General features: G+C 38.6%; 1 protein-coding gene across 3 annotated transcripts in view; it reads right to left on the bottom strand.

Annotated features, from left to right (window-relative positions):
• SGMS1 (sphingomyelin synthase 1) overlaps positions 1 to 22,679 on the bottom strand; it is a 256,609-nt gene that overhangs the window by 218,827 nt on the left and 15,103 nt on the right. For all 3 annotated transcript variants that reach the window (XM_039871804.1, XM_039871805.1, XM_039871806.1), the window contains exon 2: positions 6,335 to 6,430. The gene's annotated coding sequence lies outside the window, so the exon portion shown is untranslated. The remainder of the gene's footprint in view (positions 1 to 6,334; positions 6,431 to 22,679) is intronic.

The following is a 22,679-nucleotide window of genomic DNA, read 5'->3' as shown; positions in this document are numbered from 1 at the left end:
ACATGCCAGGCACAGTGGCAGTGGGGGAGGACACGCTGCTGCCGGGCAGAGTGTTTCATGCAGTGAAGTGGGTGGGTCTGGAGATGAAGCAAGCTCTGGGAATACTGAATAGCACCATTTTTCCTCAAAATCACCACAGGGAGAGCCAAAATTGTGGCTTCTATTAAATTTTTCTTTTCGTGCATAGCTGCATATTTTGGGGGTGCATCACAAATTACCCACAGTGATACTTTAAGCTTCCAGTGTCTTGAGTCCACAGTAAGTAAAAGAAATCACTGTCTTTGTCTTCAGAAAGCAACAAGACCCTCCTTAGATGTCTGGGTCATACTGAAGTCTGAATCCCTAGGGCAAGCCTTCTTCAATAAGTCATTTGAATAATTTCCCCATAGAACAATCTTAACATTGTGGGAAAATAATACTTAATGAGGAAAATTGTGCCTATTTCTAGACAGAACTGGTTTGAGGCCTTGGAAGCAGCATTCTTAGGTGGTCCAAGCCTCTCTGCCAGAAACTACATCCTCACATCATGCTGATATGTTCAAACCACCTCCCAACCACAAAAATCCTAGATTCCTCTAAAGTCCAGAATGCTGGACCTGATTAAATAAGCAGCAAACATTTCCCAAGTGAGTGCCAATCTGGATATGGCTAATGGTCCCAAGCATGTGCCCACCAGGGTAGCACAATGCCAGTGTGAATTCCGGACAGTAATGTCGCCTAAATATGCCTGGGGGAACTCTGTATATGGGAAGCTAAAAATTCACTTGCAAGTAAGAGATGTGACGCTGGCCTCTATACACTCAGGTACTTCAAAACAGCAGGCCTACCTTGTGGGAATTTTTTCTTCTCTGCTTCTTCAATTCATTATTAATCCAAACGCCCCACGATCATTATAGAAACACAAGTGTAGGGGCAGGGAAGAGGTCAGGAGACCCAACTGTGTTGGCTCCACCCTTAGAGGCCATGTGACTCTGAACTTCGCCTGTGAAATGAAGAGGACGCGCTCTGTTGGCAGAGCTGTTTACAGATTAACAACGAGGGACAAAGAGACCAGCATGCATCAGGCCCTAAGTGCCCTATAAATATCCGGTAATTTAATCCTTCCAGAACCCTGTAAGGTAGATATCTTTATCCCCTTTGCACAGTTCAGGGAACTGGGGTGCAGAGACGTTAAATGATTTGTCAAAATCTTATGTGGCTACTAATTGAATCCATGCAGTCTGGCCCCAGGATCCATGTTCTTAATCACTTCTTTATTCTGCCTCCCTGATGCTTCTTTCAGGTCAAACAAGAGACTATACCTGAAAATGCTTTGCAAACCATAAAGATACATTTTTCGTTATTATTATTGTTGTTGTTGTTGTTGTTGTTTCTCTCTCAGCACCCACTGACCTTCCAGGTAACTGCCCTAATATATTTCTGGAGGGAACCATTCCCCACTGTCATCAATCAATGCTTATCTTCAACTGAAGATGTGCTGACGTCAGACTCTAGGGGTGAAGCAACATGAGATGGGCACTCCAATTAGCACAGGCCAATGTCCTGGCCACAGTGACTGGTCCAATGCTAGGCAAAAGACCAAGAATGTTGTTTGTGCAGTATCATAGATGATCCCTATAATGATGTGAGCCTGAAGGATTGTAGGCCAAGAACATTCAGCCAAGATGGGTCCTCATGACATCATTTGGATCCCCAATCAAGCCCTTCCTGAAATCAACTCTGTCTCTAGACTTTCAATTACCTAAGCCACTTTTTCACTTAAGATGGTCTGAAATTGGGTTTTCTGTCGCTTGCAACCAACAGAATCATTCTAATACTCTTTCTAGAACATATTTTGTTCTATCAAGCTATATTCATCTGTACTTCAGTACTTTCCCCTCTGAAATACAACTTGAGAGACTGAGAAAGTAAATTTTAATTAGCTAGCCTTGACAAACACTCCTGAAGCTGGAGTTCTTGAGAAAAGAACTCCATACTATGTAGAACAGAAGATCCACTTTTTCCTAATGCCACAGATAAGTGATTTGCCCTATCATCAAATTTGTTTCAGAAAACTTTATTATTAACCAAAGCAATTAAGCCTGAAGTTTCCAGCTTTGTAAGGAAAAAAACTATGATATTTTTCTCCCTGTCCTCTCAATTCTCATTTTTTCATTTACTCATAAATACAAACCACTACAAAAAATTGCTAAAATGAAGAACAGAACTGAATTTTTAAAAAACATTTTAAACATAAGAAGCAGAAAGTATGAATGGATATATCTCATTTCTTTCTCATAAAGAGGAACTAAATCTTAACTTTATTAATTTTGGCAACAACAACAGCAAAAAACATTATGGTGTTTTTACCACATTCATTAAACGTCATTAAACTATTCATTGCACCAGTTGACATTCCTTCTCTGTAGTTCCTTCAGACAAACCCAAATCTGAGTCTTAGATTTCAGAGAAAAGCAATGTTGGTCACCCAGATCACTGCCTCAGAACGTGGCAAGCAGAATTCCATTTGATGTCAGATGGCTCTTAAAACAATGTGTAAACATTACCAGGACTTCATGCATTTTCACATCTTCAAATTATTACACACGGCTAACTAACTGTAACTGTAACACTCGGACAGATGTCCAGTCTCACTTCCTAAAAGACCTCTCAGGCTGAAAGAAGGCAATGCAGCCACTTTGGCTTATGATGGTTTACTGAGCTAAGGTGACTGCGTTTCCTTTTTATGTCAGAAGGCAACCTAGGGAGGGAGAAGGGGCAGTCACTCATACAGTTTGAGTGTCCACCCATAAAATATATATGAGCATATACGAAAATGCTGAGTTAAAATTACATTAAAAACCAGTTCTTTTTATTATGATGCCCTCGACAGCCTCTTATTAAGAGAAAACAAACTTTTCTGACCTCAAGTAAGCAAACAGATAAGCATACCAACAAAAGATTCATTTGCTATACTACAATTCAAAATTTTATTACCTTGTGTGCTGTATTTTCTGTTGAGGTTTATTATTTATTATTAAAGTAGCCTAAGATTGGGGGTCTGCTTGGCTTGCTTTAGTAAGCACTTCACAGCTCACAGCCCTATCCAGACATGCTACCTTCCAATCTGGTGTTAACCACGTGTAAACAATTAGGACCTTTAAACACAAAGTCATCTCTATGTGTGCCATTCTACATACTCCTTATAACTACGGTAACCATTGATTATATAGAATAAGTGTTAATCATATTCTATATAATCAATTAATATAGCCAATATATTAGTTTAAAATTGAAAATTTGGTAATTCTATTTCCATATTACACTTTTGTTTTGATTCATAGAAAGCACAATCCTAGAATGGAATTTCAAGTTCACAGGAGCCACTTATAAATTCCTCTAGGGAAAGAACCATATCTGCCTATCACCATTCTATATGCCTGACATATAATAAGCACTCTGTAAATAATTGTTGAATAAATGAATAAAGGTATTAACACTAAAATTAATGGGCTCAGACTACTTCATGACTATAGAGGTTACTATTACTATGTCCTTGCTTTTATGAAGTAGAGCAGGAGTTGGCAAAGTTTTTTGTAAAGGGCCAAATGATAAATATTTTAAGTATAATGGGTCATGTGGTTACATATGGTCACTACTCAACCCTAGTTTCTTTCACAAGTAAACAACTCTGCTGTTATAACACAAAAGCATAGACAATATATAAACAAATAAGCATGATTGTGTTTGAATCAAACTTTATTTATGAAAACATCAATAATCCATAAAAACCTCCATTAAAAAAAAACAAACAAACATAAAATCATCCAAATCCCAGGGAAACCACTTTCTTACAATGAACACTCTATTCCCTAAAGGTTGGAAATTGATGAACTTGCTAAATTCAGCCAGAAATGTTTTGTTGGATCAAAAACTGGGCAGGGCATATATACTCATCCCCACAGTGCCCATCACTCCTTACTGAGCAACTCTCAGCTAATATTCATCATGTTACAAGCCTGGCCCATGCAAGTCTTTGACTTTACTTCCTGAATTCTACAGTACAACTGGTTTCCAAGGCTATAGCCCACATCCACACCTGTGAATCCATAAGCACAACACAGGCTGCTCAAGAGCAAGCCTGTAATTGTCAATTCTTTGCCCTTCATCTAACACCGAATGTCCACACCTAAAGAACTTTAAATATTCACTGATTGCCTATCGTTTGATATATTCCGCATGGTCTCCTTGAAGGGGTTATGAAGGGGTAATAATGGCAAAGAAGAGAATGGAGAAAATATGTGCCAGCAGGTGAGTCACAGGAAAAGCAGCAGAAATCATTACAGGACTGAAAAACCACACACACATCTCCCAACTGTGTCTCAATCTTCTCTCTGCTGCCTGGATTCCTCCTTCATTTCACAGCAGAAGCTGGGCAGAGGTTGGACAACCCGGAGCTACCTCCACTGTAACCACAATGAGGATAAAACTTTGTTTAATCTTCATTTCTGCCGGAAGGTCCTCTGGGTGGGTGAACACAAAAAAAATTACCTGCATCTAATAGAATGAATAAACTATTGTATTCTCATGCGATGGTATGTTCAATATCAATGAAAATGAACAATCTCTAACTATATGCAACGATATGGAGAAATCTCTCTATTACACTGTTGAATGAGAAAAACCAGACACAAAGGAGTATAATTTGCATTATATATTATACACACAAACATACACACACACACAGAAGCAAAATGCATTTATGCTCCTAGAAGTCAACACAGTAGTTACCCACGGAGCAGGGTAGTGTCTAGTGTCTAGAAGGAGACATGAGATGAGGCTGTGTGGTCATGTTCTGTTTCTTGGTCTGGGTGTTGGTTACATGGGTGAGCTGTTTGGAAAATCATACTGAGCTAGCTGTATACTTAACATGTATATTTTTTGTATGTATGTTCTTTTTCAATAGAAAATCATTACCCCATGTGTAAGTGTTCCAGGGCCAGAGAGCCAGTTGAAGGTCCCATGCAGAGCCCCATAAGCTTTCCCTTCGACCGTCCTTCAAGCTTTTGCCTCACTGGAAGCCCACTCACTCCTCATCTTTTCAAAGTATAAGCAGACAGAGGTCAAAGTGCAAAAAAACAAACTAGATCACTCTGACATCCTATAATTCCAGCCACAGCTCCTTCAGAATGTCAGTATCTTTTGAAGAAACTTTACTACTATCACGAAATTTTTGTTCTAAATCAGAAACAAGAATATAAGAAGCTTCTACTGCCCTAAATGGCTCACTTTAATAGACTTCTTTTTAAAAAATACTCTAAATGGGCAAGTCTAGTTTATAAACATCTATGAAAAAATGCTTAGTTACTCAAGGACCACTTGAGGAAGATACCACAAATAAAATGTAACTGAGATTAGAACGTAGAACAGTTGGCAACCACCCTTCAAGAACTGAGTTGTACTAACTGACTGTATAATTGGCCATAATGTATAATAATCTACAATTACAATCGTATCTGAACACATCTTTAAGATTTTATGTAAAGTTTCTAATCAGGTAGTCAAATTATGGGCTGAGCATCATTTTGAATGTTGATTTTAATATAGTAATCTCGATTTGACTTTACCACTCATATTCTTTACACATTCTCATAATAAATTCAGGTTTAAAAAATCAATTAAGACCTTTGATCACATTAGATCACAGAGACTAGTCTATTTGTGAACGCTGTTCAGGAAGAAGGCAAGGGTCGTAATTCTGATCTACTGACCTAACAATAAACATCAGCCACAGTGGGGCAGATGGACAGATTGTATAGAATGAAGAAAGCATAGTAATCCTCTCTTATACAGGGCCCATGGTACAAATTCCAATCTTTTATATTCAGATGTTTCTCAAATCAAACAAATTCGTACTGCATGTCTGTCCATTAAATAAACCACTGCTTAAAGATGTTTTTTAAAATCTGACTTCATATCAGTTTTGAAGGGGGCAGAAATTCAAAATTACACCTTTAGTAGTAAATTATAACTGCATTTAATTAAATGATTCTATATCACATAGTTTATGAATGTTCTAAAATGCCTCTTGGGGAAGAATATCCTTATTTTTAGGAGCTACATCCCCAAGAATTTAGGATAAAATATCATGATGTCTGCAACTAATTTGCACATGTTTCAACAGAAAAATATACAAACCTACACACACACACACACACACACACACCCGGTGGCAAAATGCCAACAACTATTAAATGTAAGTAGTGGATGCACAGGATTCGCTACACATTCTTTTAACTCTTTAACATATTTGAAAAATTTTATAATAAAAAGTTGCATAGAAATCTTTACTCACCTTTCAAGTGGACAACCGTCTTCTTTCTTCTAATCAAAAACGAATGGCTAAGTCTGCCCAAAGATGCATTCAGGGATCATTCATGCTGCCCTTACCCTGCAAGAATAAGCAAAACAGCGTGTCATCACCAAGGATTTTTATTATGTTAATGCTACTTCACTTGAGAAAATGCTCTCAATATATGACAAGCCTCTAGATTAAAATAGTGCTTTACTATTTGTTTTTTAAGCAAGGAAAAGAGTAAAAAGAGGAAAAAAAATCCTATTACATACTGAATGTGGGGAAAACTTAACCTCATCCACGCTGGAAACTTGTGGAACAAAGGAATTCCTCAGTAAGTTTCTTTAAATTCACATTAATTTCAGAGCAGTGACTTACCTCAAACTTCTACTCAAATAAAAACTGGAGTTTCAAAGACCTGAGTTTCGCTCTGACTTTGGATTTCTGAGACCACACCTAGAAGGCATCCACGTCCACTCTTAGAACCACACCAGAATTGCTGATCCTCCTGGAGTCAATCTACGCTATACTCAACTACGGAACATGCTATTGAGCACTCTGGTACCATAATCACATTCCTGCTGCCTCCACACCTTACATTTTGGCATTATCTATTCCATTTGATCCCCACCACAGCCCTGTGAGGTAAGCTGAGTTTACTGTTTCCATCTTCCAGAGGAGGCAGCTAAATGTCAGAGATGATGTATGACAAGGACATTCAACCAGTAAACACCAGAGACGAAACTTCAACTTACGTCTCCTGACCCCAAAGTCAAGGCTTGTCTTACCATACAGGTCATCTCCACTCTCCCTAGCCCTCAAGATGATGGTCTCCTAAAAACCAACCTCAAAGCAAAAGAGCCAAATAACACACTCACTTGCCATTGGGGGAGCGGGGCCATGCCACAGTATGTTGCCTGAGAGTATATATTACCGTTCTCAATAGTACCATTAATACTATAATTGTGATTACCAATAACTATAATTACTATTAGTAATTATACCTTTCTAAACACAATAAACCTTAATGTATTTTTGATATTTCATGTGTGTGTGCTTGTGTGTATTTCATTTTTCTCCCTTCTTGTTCTCTAACAGAGAGCAGCACACTGTTAGCCAAGGGAAGGAAAACCAGCATCACATGGCACCCATGATGATTCTTATCTTTGCCACGACAAAAGGCAGTTATCAGTTGCTGTTGAAGATTTTCCATTCATTTTTATAAAATGGAAAATACAATAGAATAGAATGGCACAGATACTGCTCCATCGATAAGATGGAAGGAGCATAAAAAAAATTAAAATTATAGTTAGGGAGAAAGCTGTGTCCCTATACGATGGCCTAAGTTGACCCCTCATCTGCCAGTCACCAAAATTCTGCAAGCACAGAGGTTTAGAGGTATCAATGTCTATACCTATGAAGATGCTGGCATATAAAAGCCTGAGGAAAGCTAGTTAGGGACCCCCTGCACCTGGCTTTCAGTCCTCCATCATTAGCTTGATTAAAAATCCAGAGAAACTCTCTAACTTGTTCCTCACCTGGGGGCTGGAACACCTACCTGTTCATAAGGACACTGCAACCCACAAAGGAGACAGGATATCACTCAATGCCTCACAAACTGGAGCACAGAGAACCTAGGAACACTAACCAAGAAGTTATGCTAAGTGCTACACAAAACCAAGGAAAAAACATGATGTACCTTTGGAGACATCAGTTTTACTCAAAGATTTTGGTGAGGATAAGCTAATCAGTAATTTAAAAGCTGTTAATAATAAAACGAATATGTACTATGGAGTAGAATGCAATCACTGCATGAATTTTTAAGCTAAAACTCCTATCCTTACTTGCCCATCCACTTCCAGCTACACCCTTACAAGTGCGGGGAGAGAACAAGGGGTGGACTCTCTCCTTTTTCATTCAAGATGGCTTGGGAGAATGTGTGAAGTTGGTAGGGATTTTATATCACAGTGAGCCCAGAAAGCTACCGATGGCCCTTGGTCTGGAGAATTCTCTTCAAAATCAGAAATCCCAGATTTCCGCCAGATCTAGGTTGAGTAGACTAAAGTCCAGGCACACATAATCTCATCTCTACACCACACATTCTGGTATATTACTGAATTCCTCTCTTCACTGCCCTTCCCACCAGCTTCAGCATCCCACGCACACTCCCATCAGGCAGGCTCACACTACTCAGTCACCCAGTTTACATCACTGGCTTTTCTTCAACCGCATGCTGATGGGTAACATATTCAGCACCTATTTAAATGAATGTCTGCATCACTCACTACTCAAGAAAAATAAGCTTACCAATTTAGTTTGTCTAACAACTTTTTATTGTGAAAAATATATTTAAAAGTACACAACCATGGTAGCCAGCCTCCAAGATGGGCCCAATGATCCCTGCCTCTGATATTCATGCTCTTGTGTTGTCCTCCATTATTAGGGGTTCCTAACACTAAATAGGGCTGGCACGTATAACCAGTACAATACTGGGGAGATGCTGGAGTGTGACTTCAAAGTCTAGGTCAAAGAGCAGCTCTGTTCTCACTCTGCTTTGGGAAGGAAGCTGGCTGCCATGTCATGAGGATATTCAGGTGCTCTAAAGACAGGGCAAGCGGCGAGGGGCTGAGGCCTTCCAAACAGCCAAGGGAGTAAGGCTTCTTAGGAGTAGATCATCCAGCTCGGTCTAGCCTTCAGGTGATGGCTGCTTCAGTTGATATCTTGACTGCAGTGCCATGAGACCCCAAGTTAAAACCACCAGCTAAGCTGCTCCTGAATTCCTGGCCCACACAGACACTGTGTGAGATCGTTAATGTTTATTAGTATTTTAAGCTGCTAAGATTTGGGATAACTTGTTATACAGTGACAACCGTATATATAGTAACATCAGATTAGAGAATTATAAAGTAAATCCCATGTACCTAATACTCAATTGACGATGCTGGGTTTTTTCTTTCTGTTTGGAAGACCTGGTGCCGCTCCTGATTATCTCTCCTCCTCCATTTTCCCCCTCCTCCCCCACACACAGATAATCACTAGACGGAAGTCTAAGTCAATTATTCTTTTGCTCCTCTTTATGGTTTTACCACATTTGTATTCTCAATATGTTGCTGCGTTTTGCCTGGTTTTAAGACTAATATAAACAAAACTAGACTGTATGTATTCTTTTCAGACTTTGCTTCTTAAGAATCAGAGACTCATCCCTGTTGACTCATGTGGCTTTAACAGATTTTTCACCACTATATAGTTTTCATTGTATGAACATATCCACAATATACTGCTCTATTCTACTGTTGAGGATCATCTGAGAATTTTCCAGTTTTTGCTACTACGCATAATGCTCTCATTTATATTCTAGTGCTCATCCCCTGGAGGACCCGGCACATACCTAGAAGAGAGCTGGGCTGGGGTTTGCACGTGTTCAGCTCTCCTAAGGAATGCCAAATTGTTTTCCAAAGCAGTTATGTACAACTGACTCTTAAGCCGCTTTTCCAGTCTCTCTCCAAATAAGGGGCATGCTTGTTTTGCTAATTACCAGCAAAGCTTTCAACCAACAAAAGGGAAAGCTTTTCCTATTTGCAGCATCACTACTGCAAATAAATAGTACTCCAAAGTAGTGACCCAGACAGCTGGAACGTATTAGTCACAGGACATCAGTACGGACTTCAGAATCATGATGCAGACCCAGCCAGCACCACAAAGAGCCCACAAGGATAAGTCAAATTGGATTTCTAGACCGATGTTAAATTCACAGAGTATTTTCCTCCTGGTAGACTCATATCCATGGTCCCATCTTATCGCTGTCACCTCAAACGGGAAAAAAATTAACTCGCATTCAACTCAGCCAAATTCAAGATTAAAGCCCAAGAGTCAAATCATTTCAATGAAATTGTATTTTAAGTCTTTTTATTTTTTTTTTTAACAGAGAGCTAGGTTTTTTTATATTTTCACCTATAGGGTAAGATTGTTATTCTCTATACCTAATTTCATGTGTAGTAATTCTACAAAAAATACATGTTCTTTTTAGATTTAGTTAATTCAATTTCTTAAGTGGCAAGAGTAATTTTGTAATTTATCTATATTTCAAGTAAAAACATAATATCAAACATTTCTGTTGGCATTAGATACAAAAAATGAGAAATTCTTTCAATTTGAGCAGAAAGGAGAGAAGAAATATCTCTGTAAATTTCAAGGAGGCTCATATCATGTCACTGAAAAAAACAATGCCACTAGATGACCAAAATGAGATCCTTTCGACCTTGTCTCTTTACAATCTTCTATCTCTATAAGGTAGGAACTATTATTACACCCTTTTTACAGATGGAGGAAACTGAGGCACAGAAAGTAATTAAGTTGTTCACAATCACATAGCTGATAAGCGATTTACTCCAGAATCCATATTCTCCGTCACTATGCAGGTAGCTTCTTCATCCGCCACAAGACCAGCCAGAAGGCCCTGCAAAGGTGACAATAAGAGCGGCTACCGGTAACTAACTAAGCAACTCCAGTGTGCCAAGCACTTGCTAAGTGTTCTACTGCATTATTTCTAATCCTCCCCATATCTCTACCAGGCATGTATTATTCCCATTGTATAACTGAAGAAATTTATAATTGAAGTAACTTGACTAAAACCACATAGGCAATAAAATAAAATTGTGGAGATATCACTTGGACTTTGTCTCTGACTTCAAAGTTCATGCTCTTTCTACAATGGCCCTCTGGACAAAATAAAATTCCCTAATCCCAAGATCTGTGGTAGGCAAGAGAAGCAGGTGCCATATTGGGAGAACATGTGCTGGTGTTCTTGGTGGGCAGTAGGCAGCTGCTGCCATACCTCCATGGCAGGCAGACTGAGGCAAAGTGGGTGCCAATAAGAGCAGCAGGCACAGTCAGAAAACCAGGGCTTGACACCACTTCCTTATGGGGTTACACTGGGCAAGTCAAATGGCCTCTGCATGCAATATTTTCATCTATAAAACGGGCTATCTTTTATTTCAAAGGGTTGCTGTGAGGATTAAAGAGACTAACCCATAAAAGAGACCTGGCACATGGTAGGCATCAGATATATGCCTAACAACGGAAGAAATGAAAATGTGCTCTAGCTATCTAATAGGAAAAAGCAGGAAGCCAATTTTAACAATATCTTTGCTTTCACATACTCCATGATAGATGATTTGGCAATTTGTAAAAGGACATCTTTGTATCATGATTTTTTTTTTTACTAATATTATAATTTCCTCTTTCTGTCCTACTCTAAACAGAATAACTTTGCCAACTAGATCAACCCTTTATGATATTAGTAAAATTTAGACAATCTGTACATAAACATGGGAGCTGGAATGGACTCAAAGTAAGACATCCGGCTTATTTAACTTTTCTGTCACCAACTTTAGAAAATCTTAGCACTCATTTCAAATAGCAATATCTCTTCATAGAATTTCCAGTTTCCTGGAAATCATTCCAAATTATCTGGCCAATAACAAAAAACTTGATTAAATGACTAGTAAATGACAAGAAGAATTTCAGCAATACTACATACACCACTGAAATGAGAGATAAGGTTCCTCCATAGGACCCCTTCTGCCATACCTAAGGTTAGGTATTTAAAGTATGACGTGAATTTAGAAACAGAACACTCACGTTAGCTACCACCAATCTCCACAGTAGCTGGTCTTCTCTGCATTTAGGGGAGGGGTAAGGGAGCAGTAGTAACTGTAGCATTGTAGGTCTGCTTTGCAAAATTGGTCCAATCTCATCTTTCTTGGCCAAATGAAGCAAACATTCAGCGAGCTAGTGAGCTACACAGAGGAAATAGAAAAGCGCATTCCTTAAAAAAGGCTGAATTGTGTGTTGGTTCTAATATTTCATCCAGAATGGGGTAGGAGACCTAAGAAGGGGCAATTTTCCGGAGGGAGGTAGTCAGTGAAGGGCAGAAAAAGCCTCGCTACGGGACAAGGTGTTGGAAGAGAACAGAAATCACGGCTAATGGTTTCTCAGAATATACCACAGGCCAAACCTTCTGCTAAACAGGTTTCCTACATTCTTCTTTAAAACGCTCATTCAAAACTCTGAGAGAGAATGTTGTGATATAGATCCCTATTTAACAAATAAGAAAATTGACTCAGAGATTAAATGACTTGCTCAAACTCACAGAACTAGTTAATGGGTATAATAACTAGCTCATAGCATATGATAGATAATCAACAAATATCTGTTGCACATGGGATCTTTATTTCTCCTCCATAAAAATAGAAAACACTACTTATCTCCTGATAATTTTGTAAGGATAAAATAAGATTATACATATAAAGTTCCTACCTCGGTGCCTTAACTTTTGGCATATACTGTGATATGTGGGTAACAATTTAATATAAAAAGCTATGCACAATAATCACCTGGAATAATAGAGTTATGATAATGATAATGGGTATAACAAACATCATAATAGACAGAAGATAAACAGATATATATAACAGGCAGAAAAATGGCAAATAAACACATGAAAAGATATTTAACATCATTAATCATTAGGAAAATGAATATTAAAATCACAATGAGATACCATTTCATACCTATCAGAATAGCTAAATTTTAAAAATTGGCAATATCAAATGCGGACAAAGCTGTAGAGCAACTAGGACTATCACACATTGCTGGTGGGAATATAATGGGAGAATGGGTAAGTAAACTGTGGTACATCCATATAGTAGAATACTGGTTAGTAATAAAAAGGGACAAATTAGAGATACACACACAACAACATGGATGAATTTCAACTGCAAATGAAAGAAGCCATCTCAAAAGGGTATAGTCTATTTAATCTCGCTATATGATATTCTAGAAAAGGTCAAACTAAAGCAACAGAGAAAAGATCAGTGTTGCCAGCAGTTTGGGATGGGGGAGGGTTTGACTGCAAAGAGACAGCATCAGGGAATCTGAGAAGTGAAGGACTGTTCTATATGCTGCTTGTGTTGAAACTCAGAACTATATGTTCAAAAAACGTGAATTTTATTGTTGGTAAATTTTTTTAATTATTAAAAAATAAAATTTTTAAATCATAGAAAGGATTGGTAGGTCTTTGTGAATGGGTATTCGACATCTGGTTTGTGGAAAAAGAAGTGACATGTGAAGGTCAAGCAACTCTGAAGTTCCTTGTCGAGGAAACAAAAATGGTACAGGAGACCATGAAGGATCTGTGTGTGAGAAGTCAACACAGAGGCTCTGAGAGGTACAGAGGATCCAGAACCTTAGCTACGAGGCTGATTTCACCAAATGATAACTGAAATTACACAAACCACATCACCCGCTCTGAGCCTCAGTTTAACCAATTCTAAAATGAGACAATGAAGCAAATGATCTTGAAGGTCCTTCCCTACTACAAACATTCTAAGGTCGATTTGTGTTTTAAGCTATTGAGTCTGGGAAGACAGCAAGACAAATAAGTAGAAATACCCAAATATGGAAAAATAGCCATGCATTCACACAAATGCCATCAAGCAACAAAAATGAAAAACACTCATATGTGTGGATGATAAGAGTGATGGTGGTGGAGGTAGCCAATAACAGGGAAAAGACAGGAGGAGACTTAGAATACCATTTTCTTGCATAATAGAAGCCAAGAAAACAGGTTTCAAATGGGGCAGTGGGCAGAGGGCTGTAATAACAAGAACTAAATGCCAAAAGAACCGAGATGAATGAGGGCTGATGAAACAAAAAGACTACCATATAACCCACTTCTGGGTATTTATCCAAAGAAATCCAAAACACTAATTAGAAAAGACATATGTACCCTGATGTTCACTGCAGCATTAGTTACAAAAGCCAAGATACAGAAGCAACCTAAGTGTCCATCAACAGACAAGTGGATAAAAAACGATGTGGACAATGTATATAATGGAGTATTATTCAGCCATAAAATAAAAAAAAGAATAAAATCTTGCCATTTGCGACAACATAGATGGAACTAGAGGATATTATGCTAAGTGAAATAAGTCAGATAAAGACAAATACCATATAATTTCACTTACATGTGGAATCTAAAAAAAAATGAGCAAACCAAGCAGAAACAAACTCATAGGTATAGAGAACAAATCGATGGTTGCCAGATGGGAAGAGAGTTGGGGAGATGGATGAAAAAGGGGAAGTACAAATTGGCAGTTATAAAAACAATCATAGGGATGTGAAGTACAGCATAGGAAATACAGTCAGTAATATTACAATAGCTGTATATGGTGTCAGGTGGGTACTAGACTTATCGGGGTGATGACTTTGTAAATTACTAAGCATCTAATCACTATGTTGTATACCTGAAACTAATTTAATATTCTATGTCAACTGTAATTGAAAAACAACTTTTTAACAATATTATACAGGTATTTCAGAGATCAACAGAGTGACTGCCAAAACAAAAAAAAACAAAAAAACAAAAGGACTACCATCAAACCTTGCATGTTGTCTGCATATATCTTAATTGTGTTCTAATGTTTTGCCCTTGAGTTTTCAATCTCAGTCTGCCTTCACCTTTGCTGTTAGCAGTCCAGAAATTAATAAAACGTGCAGATATAGTTTTCTTGCAATAGCCTACTTCAGAGGTTATAATTTTCAAAATTTAGGAATTCCTGGAAATTAAAAATATGACAGTTCTACTGAACCATTTATGCAAAGACTCCAGAATTCTAGAATAGGAAAAAAAAATATTTTTAAAGGATTTAATAGAACGTAAAGAATACAATTTAAGAAGAATTCAGATTTTATTGTTGTCACCTTATTAGTTTGTGAAGCAGGAAAATAGCTTGAGGTCAATAATATTCCAAAACTAACTAAATGAAATGTGACAAATCCTTCACCTCTGCCCAGAGCAGGCCCAGAACACCATGTAACAGGTCCCCAGCTCTTTCAGCCAAATGAACCCAGTGAGACATATCACTCTGAGCACTTAACCAGAACTGAAGGAAGATTAGAGAAATTAATAGTTAAAAAGTATACCTGTGTGAACCCTGAGAAAGAAGATACCTATCAAGGAGGACTACTCGTGGCTAACTGAACTCAAATTTAAAAGCAGAGCCTAGTAGTCATTTCTAAACAAGGGCCTCTCACTGCAAAATTCTCAAGGAGAAGCCTGCCCTGAACTGACTGCCTGCACTGTGTTCCTGCCACCTGAGCCAGCCCTTATAAAGGAGTTCCTGGAATTGTATTTCAACCAATAGGAGTGAAGGTTTCCCCATCTAATCAGCTGCACAGGTATGTCCCCATCAGCATCTTCACCAATCAGAGTGGCTCCATTCTGACCAATCAGGGCAGTACATTTTGGACAAATCAAACTGTGAGGCTTTTGGAGTCCTCATTTGCATAAGATGGACCAATCAGGGATCATCTCTGTATAAGTCAGCTTCCCTCTAGCTCAGAGAGTGCACTCCAGAGACTAGAGATTATACTTCCCTGGCTGTAGTGGAAACATCAAAGATGAATTACCAATGACATATTATTGGACCCAGAGCAGAGATGAGGAGGAGCAGAGATGAGTAGGGGAAACAGAGCAGAGCAGGGCACAGAGCAGGCAGAGCAGAGCAGAGCTGTCTAGACAAAGAGGGGATTCACCCAAGAACCACCTCACTGTCATTCCACAGCCATGCATGCTGCTTCATAATTGAGCTGTGACGCTACTGCACTATTCCACAACTGTGCTGTATCATAATTGAGCTATCTGCACTGAATTAAGTTTCCTTCTTCACTGCACTGCAACTAGGGATTCCTGTTGGCATTGAACTGGCACCAGTGACCACAGGTTGACACCTGCAAGAAAAGTTAATATGCAGAAAACTTTTCCAATACTACTACTTCTGCCAATTTTCTTTTCTGATCATTAAATATGAAAATATCAACCTCACATGACCTAGTTCTGTTGATTATGAAAGAGGAGGAGGAGCAGATGACTTCAGCTCAAAGCCTGGTCTCTTCACCACTAACAACTCACAGTGGGCGAATTTCTTCACTCCTTATCTTCCTTTCTGCATCTATAAAAGGGAAATAATCATGTGCTCCCATCTAGCACTCAGGCTATCAGTGCCCTGTGCTGGATGAGATCATGTCTGTGGAGGCACCTGAGGAGAATACAAATAAAAAGACAAATACAAGATGTCATTACTGCTATTCTGTATGAGGGGAGAGGGGAGTAAATATATTTCAAACACATATAATCACATCCCAACTGCCTCTTTCAAGTTAACCATACGCTTCTCTTCTATCACAGCTGGGCTGTTGAGCCAGATGCTGGAATGGATATAACAGACAGGTAGTGAGAAAATGCATCTATCCTCCTGTTTCCAGATGATAAAAAAGTAATTTCTTATTAATTTATATTCTACTAATCTTTTCAAAAGCCTGTGTGTCAGACACCATGCTAGGCACTATGAAGAATTAGTTGTTTGTTTTGTTTTTAACAAAACAGGCTCTCCAGTTGTGTTCACTCTGGAAACAGCTATGTAGCCAGTCACAACCCACTGTGCTTGATGGAATTACTGCAGAAAAGTGGGGGAAACACCCAACCCAGACTGCTGTGTGGGTTATGGCAGCCATGATCCTCACAGAAGAGGCCATGCTTGAGCTGAGTCTTGAAAAATGAGACTAGATAAGTGAAGCAGAGGAAAGGCATTCTAAGTGGGCAGAGGGAGTGAAAATAAGGAACCACTAGATAAGGGGAAGGGTGGGTGAGAGGGGCTGGCTGACTAGGGACAAATGATGGAGACTCGTGTTCAGCCACGATGCTCAGGTTTTCTCCTAAGGGCAGCGCGAACCACGGACACGTTTAAGCGGGGTCTAAAATGAACACCCTTGCAGTTTAGGAAAAGAACTATGACAGCAGCTGAGAGAACAGATTGAAGACAGACCAGAAGTAGTTAGCTAAGTAGAAATCCAGGCAGGAAGTGATGAGGGACTAAAAATATGGAGGAATGCAAGAGATTAATAAAGAGGTAAAATGACCTTGCTTTGGTGACCAGAAAGGTACAGGGGTAGAAGAAAAGGAACTGTAGATGACTTCCTAATTCTGTCTCAATGGCTGAGAAGAGGAATAGTCTTTTTACAAGGTACTATAAGACACAGATTTGGCAGGCAAGATGAGTCCACTTTGTACTGTGCCACTTTGTATTATGTCACTTTGTTCATGACTTCATGTATATGAGGTCACTCTGTACATTTATGATCAACCAAAAAAAAATCACTTTTCTCATCATTTAGCTGCCTATTTTGAATTCCCACAGGCAAAAGGACTTATTAAAACAAAGTAGAGTTTCTAGGCAAGAACTCAATCCTATGCTCTTAATTTCTCAGTAGCCAAAGTGAGTATAACCTTCACAACAGAGTGGGTAAATTGCTTACCCCAGGCCAGATAGCTAAACAGAGAGAGAACTAAACTTCGATCCAAGATGGTATGTTTCCAGATCAGCTCTTCATCTAGTATGTTATACTACTCCATTAAGGGCCTATGACTTTTAGTTATATGTAACAAGGGCTCAATAGTCTTGTTCTCTGGCCACTGTCTTCTTTTGTGACTCCCCTCTGAATCCAGGCCACCCCTGTCTATCTAGCTTAAACCTCAAGAAATATTGTCCCCATTACTGAGCTCTGACTCAACTGTTCTGACACCCTACAAAGCCCTGCCCCAACTCTGCTTCCTAAAGTTCATTCCAATGGCTACTTCTGATAACCACCCACTCTGACTCTGCAAATGCAAGGAGAATATTCTGGTTTCTCTAGGAGCTATTACTGAATTTATTTGTTCTACTTTATATTATGGCTGACCCTAGCATGCTATTTCTCTCTCCTCTATGGCTTGCTATCTATAATAGTGTTAACTTCTAGGAAGAAGGGAGCCACTGGAGAAAGATACACAGTGTTTGTTTGGAGCCTTACCCACTCACCAAGCACTGTCCTAGGCATGAGAGAGTGTTGAACCAGACAGCAGGATCCCTGAATCTACGGTCCAGTGGAGATGGAATAGTTGTTTAAAAATAACACATAAAATTAGGGATTGAGTATACATATTTATTGTATTATTCTCTAAATTTTTCTATGTTTAAAATATTTTCATAATAAAAACAAGAAAAAAATAAATGTAAAGCTTCTACTCCTTGGGGAAAGAACTTGCTAGTCAAACTGCTTCCACGTGCAAAGGTTTTAGAGAGAGAAATCTAATTGGAATCTATTTTAAACATTATACTCTGCTAAAAAAGCCAACAGGAGAAAAGATAAAAATGCACTAATTTAGACAATATAAATTCAACTAAACAATAAAATGAGGTTCTTGGTCCATCTAGACTTTCCTCATCTACCTCCATATCCTCTGTGACAGTAAATGATTAAAAAAAAAAAAAACAGAAAGACATAACCACTTACTAATATAGTTTGTCCTTAGGAGAGGAAGCCCTAGTAATAACCACCACCATGTACTCTATGCCTACAGTGTGCTGGAGATTTACAGAGACAATCCTGTAAAAAAAACTATAAGATAAGCATTATTATCCAATTTTACAGATGAGAAAATTAAGATTCAAAACAACTCAAGTAATGTGAACAACATCGCATTGCTGGTAATTGGCAAGGCAGGGCACGCAAATCCATCTCTGCCAAGAGTCAGAAGCTTTGGTTTCATTTTCATTACACCATAATGTATGCCACCCAATATCTGATAGTCCCTCTCTCATTTTTCATAAGCTCCTTGGTCCATAAATGAGTGAATCTGATTTAAAAAATCTCCACCTGGCAGTTCAATAAATTAAAAGAAAAAAATCCAAGAAATCAGTCTTGAGATATACAGTATCAGAAACAGTACCTCCAATGTAAACTCAAGGCAATAAAGAAAAGTTGTAAAGAAAACTAGACTGTACAATCCTCTACAATCGTAAAAGAAATATTGCATAACTATTTTAAATTGGACAGCCATAATACTTGAAGGCAACAAACTTGTGAGAAAAAAAAAAAGATTAAAGTCCATTTCTAATGTGTTACTGTGTGGAGTATAAAAAATTGGTCTTCTACATGCAGACAAAGGAATGCGACAAACTAGAGTGTATGTGAGCAGGTTGAGATTTTACTATTTTCTGAATTTTCAAAAATTAAGAATAGCCCACAACTTGAAATACATGCCAGTTTATTCCAGTAAGAGTCACATTAACTATTCTGGAAATGAAGTACAGACAAGAAAATGAGAAAGGTCAGATTTAATCTATACATCAATATTTCTGACCCCTAGAGTTTATTCCTAAAATAGAGGCTCAGTACACAAAAGGCTCTGCACTTTCTCCATTACTTTCCCCACACAGTCTAAGTTTAAGGGGCCCAGACAGTAAGGAACTTTATGAGTCAAAACCAAATAATACAATCACAGTGCTCTACCAGCTGGACCCCCCATTCTCCTGCCACCCCACCTCAGGGAAAGGGACCTGCTCCCCTTGGGTGAGCCTGCCCATACCCAGCTGCACGTCACAGGCTGAGGGCTGAACCTCACACATTTACATGTACGAGTCAGGCAAAGGTGCCAGGGAAGGAGTCAAAGAAGAAGCCACGGGGAAGATAAAAGGACCAGAAGTGTAGAGCGCCTCTAAGACCCAAAGACCCAAAGAGGGAAAGGAAATGAAAGAAGGGTGTTCCACGACAGTTGAGAAAGAGGAGGATGAAGAAGTATTCAGTGCCACAGGGTCAAAGTAATGCCAGATTATCGATCTCAACAAAGAATGAAGGGAAGATTCAGATTAAAAAGGGCTGAGTAGAAACTGGAAGATAAAACAGTCTGGAGACATTTGCTGGTGTTCCTCTTTTGATCATAACCTCCTGGAGAGTGGGGCCTACTTTCCCCTAACACGCCCGGCAGCAGTAAAGACACAGAGCACTTGGTATCACTGGTCTGTCAGGGGGGACGCAGGCAGGAGCCCTGCACCTCAGCCACACTTTCACCACCCGCCTTACAGCCCAGGCAGAACCACAACTGTGACTTAGCAGAAAGCCACAACGCGGCAAGTTCTACACCTCCGAAATCACACTTCCATTCAGCCACCAAATGCATAAAGTAAAAGACTTCAACTACAAACTTGCAATTGTTTGCCTAGATATCTGATGCAGTGCCAGGTTCGTTAGCTACATTCAAAATTTTAATGGTAGAAAGGGACCCCAATTATCTTTTTTTCCCAGAGATGCATCACTGATTATATCTTACACGTTAAACCAAAAAGTTTATTCGGGCAGTACTACAATAATTCTTTGAAGAAGAATATTTGACTGGTTGCCAAAAGTGATTAACTAAATATATAAATTATATGATTGAGTATCAAACGTGTTACTTTGTTCTGGAGGTCACTGATTTAAATTAAGGGCTTTTTAAAATCCACTCCAGAACTCTACAAATCCATACATGTACCTATCAGTAAAAAGACCCTTACAGATGCCAAAAAAATGATTAAACAAAAAGAAAGATCTTACAGCAAGAAAACAGACTTTTAATGTAAAAATACGATCCACAATGTTGTCAGTAAACTCACAAAGGGCCTCCCTCTTCAGATATGTCGCATGCCTTTAGAAAATGTGGGTAGCATAAACAGACTTGACTGGCATTGTTTAAACTATGGTTAATCATATCTGATTCTTATCTAGCCTGTAAAAGTACAAAATATTTCACTTCTCTTTCTACAAAACAGGAAGCTAATCTTAACTTTCCACATTTCCACAAAGAAGTGCCTAAATTATGTTGCTACAAGATGGCTGCGCACCAAGCCAGTAGACCACCAAAAGGAGTTGGGGGAAAACGTGTTGCTCTATATTCTCCATCACGAATTTGGAAAAATTTACAAGTTTAAATCAAGAGTGCTTGCTGTGTGCACACAGCTTGCAACCCAGATCCTCAGCTCCCCTCCCAAACAGACTGTCATCCCCAAACAGAAATTCCTGAGCTGTCACAGTGAGAGAGGGTCACAGATGAGCAAACCATTTAAATCGATCATATCTGCATATCTAGAAAAGGTTCTGATGAGAATTTTACCAGCTAAGACTGAGTTGAGAAAACAACACTATTGCCAGCTTTTCCCTCTTGAGGTACTGACAGGCAAGAGCTATCAGAGCAAGATACGAAAACACCAAGCTGTTTTCCAAGAACTCTGACAGGCATCACTCAAGGCTGCTGCCAAGTTCACTGGTGAGACTGCTCTGAAGTACAGTGAAACTGCTTTCTTGACCTCAGGCAAATACTAATGCTTTCAGCTGAATACTGTTAAAAGTGTTTTCTTGTCCATGAGGTAGGCATTTCTTTGACCAAACTTGGATATGGCATCCCTCTAAAAAATCTGATCATAAGAAGGCATATATTTTTTCTTATTAAAAAAAAAAAAGCCTATTTAAAGATGTTTGACTCAGATTCATAGCAGCATTATTCCTAATAGCCAAAAGGTAAATGTAACCCAAGCATCCACCAATGAATAAATGAATAAAATGTATATATACGCTATGTAATATCATTAAGCCTTAAAAAAGGAAGGAAATTGTGATATATGCTACAAGATAGATGAACCCTGAAAACATTATGCTAAGTGAAATAAGCCAGACACAAAAGGACAAACACTGTATGATTGCACTTAGATGAGGTACCTAGAATAGTCAATTTCATAGACAAAGAAGGTAGAGTGGTTGGTTGCCAGGAGCTGGGGGAAGAGGAGAATGGAGAGTTATTATTTAATGGGTACAAAGTTTCAGTGTGAGATGATGGAAAAATAAAGATGTACAGTGGTAATGGTTGCACAACAATGTGAATGTACTTAATGCCACTGAATTGTACTCTTAAAAATGGTTAAAATGATAAATTTTATGTTATGTATATGTTACTAATTAAAATAAAATGTTTGTACTGTTTTCCTTTTGCACCTTAGATTACTTATTTTATTGGATATCTTTGCCCGTAGAATATTTTCTTACATTTAGAAGACATGTCTTTCAGACATATAATATTTGTACTTTTTAACAACTAATTAGATTCAAAACATTATCAGTCATATTTTAGAAATAGTATGTTTTAAATCTATATAAATAAAATATATATTTCTATGTATATTCAAGGACCCACCAAAACTGTCTTCGGCTTCCAAAGTTGGCCAAAATCTGATCTTTGGTTTCGATCTAAAAGGCGAAAGAGCAGAATGCTTTCTTCAAATGTTGGTTCTGGAATCCCTGAACTGGTGTATGATCGGTGATTACATCACCACGTAGGATACACTACATCAGCACGACAACATCGTAATATGAAAAAGGCAAGTAGTTCAAATATTTACTGGTAATAGCCGAAGATTCATTTCTAAAAGTTGGTGAG

The sequence above is a fragment of the Pteropus medius genome, unplaced genomic scaffold (assembly GCF_902729225.1).
Source record: "Pteropus medius unplaced genomic scaffold, Ma_sr-lr_union100, whole genome shotgun sequence".
NCBI lineage: Eukaryota > Metazoa > Chordata > Mammalia > Chiroptera > Pteropodidae > Pteropus > Pteropus medius.
Note: the sequence above shows the minus strand (reverse complement) of the source record. Positions and strands in the feature narration are given on the sequence as shown.